Source organism: Carcharhinus amblyrhynchos, chromosome 10 (assembly GCF_965287045.1).
Source record: "Carcharhinus amblyrhynchos chromosome 10, sCarAmb.v2.hapA, whole genome shotgun sequence".
Taxonomy (NCBI): Eukaryota; Metazoa; Chordata; class Chondrichthyes; order Carcharhiniformes; family Carcharhinidae; genus Carcharhinus; species Carcharhinus amblyrhynchos.
In genome coordinates this window covers 98,660,372-98,661,961 of record NC_137333.1, presented here as the reverse complement: position 1 = coordinate 98,661,961, position 1,590 = coordinate 98,660,372, and the positions used below count along the sequence as shown (strand labels likewise).

Genomic DNA, 1,590 nt, shown 5'->3' with positions numbered 1-1,590 from the left:
GATGTAGAGAAAGATCAACTTAATGCAAGGTAAGTCCATTCAAAAGTCTGACAGCAGCAGGGAAGAAGCTGTTCTCGAATCAGTTGGTACGTGACCTCAGACTTTTATATCTTTTTCCCAAAGGAAGAAGGTGGAAGAGAGAATGTCTGGGATGTGTGGGATCCTTAATTATGCTGGCTGCTTTGCCGAGGCAGCAGGTAGTGTAGACAGAGTTAAAGGATGGGAGGCTGGTTTGCGTGATGGATTGGGCTATGCTCACGATCTTCTGTCGTTTCTTGCGGTCTTGGGCAGGGCAGGAGCCATCCCAAGCTGTTGTAGATCCTAACTAATTCTGAGATAATTCTAGGGAAAGAAAACCATCAGGTTGGTCTCCTGAATGCTTTGCCAAGTTACCCATCATGTTCACTGCGTTCCCTTCCCAGTCAGTTGCCTAGCTACCAGTGGCACATTTGCAGCCACAGCTCATTTGCCATTGACACGTGGAGCCTGAAGCAAAATAATAGGCTATAATTATGCAAAAATGAAAAGAAAACGGTGTTTATTAAAAATCATAAGGGAAAGGCAACACTGGATGGCTGCGGGGATTAGTCATTGTCTGGGAATAAAAGGGCAGGTCCTGGGTGGTGCCTTATTAAAACATTACAAATGCACTGGTGACACACATCAGGGTGCAAGATGCTATACACTTGTCTTTGTCATTATGTTTCCAGGCAAGATATGACAAAACAAATGCTGAATCTCTCTGCTCCTTTGCTAAGTGAACTTATTCACCCCAAATCTAATTAATTTTTCACAAATCTCTGTGGTGGGGCTAGCACACGTTTATTCGTTTTTAGCAGCTTGCGATTGTCGGAAGTTTCAATGTTGTTTAGTACTTACCTGGCAGGGTGAAATCATGGTGAAGCAGGTAGTTCGTCCAGGGACAAGGCTAGCCCATTGCACTTCGGGTGTGCTGATGCCTGCAATGTTCCCAATGCGGGGTACTCGACTGCAAAATTTATGGCAGGGGGACTGCCTTCACATGGGCAGGACGGTGGCACAGTGGTGAGTACTGCTGCCTCACGGCATCAGAGACCCAGGTTCGATTCCCGGCTTGGGTCACTATCTGTGCAGCGTCTGCACATTCTCCCAGTGCCTGTATGCGTTTCCTCCGGGTGCTCCAGTTTCTTCCAAAAGACATGCTGGTCAGATGCATTGGCCAAGCTAAATTCTCCCTCAGTGTACCTGAACAGGCACTGGAGAATGGCGACTAGGGGATTATCACAGTGTGATAATGCAGTGTTAATGTAAGCCTACTTGTGACACTAGTCCTTAAGCTTAACTGCACAATTTTTACTTATTTCCAGTCTACAGATGTTTCCTAGCTGTATTGAAAGACTCGATGTACCTGCTATATCATTCACACTGATGTAATTTTCACAAAGTTGTGCTGTTTTGGACAGGATTCTAGAAGTTTGACCCACTAATGATGAAGTAACAGTGATGAATTTGCAAGTCAGGATTGCGAGTGGCTTGGAGGGGAACTTGCAGGTGATGGTGTTCCCATCCCCTGCTGCTCTTGTTTTTCTAGGTGGTTGGTAGGCAGACTTG

The 1,590-nt window shown here is 45.8% G+C and overlaps 1 pseudogene; it reads left to right on the top strand.

Moving 5' to 3' along the window:
- The first annotated feature begins 871 nt into the window (after positions 1–871).
- Positions 872–1,019, top strand: LOC145349580 (U1 spliceosomal RNA; annotated as a pseudogene).
- The last annotated feature ends 571 nt before the right edge of the window (positions 1,020–1,590 follow it).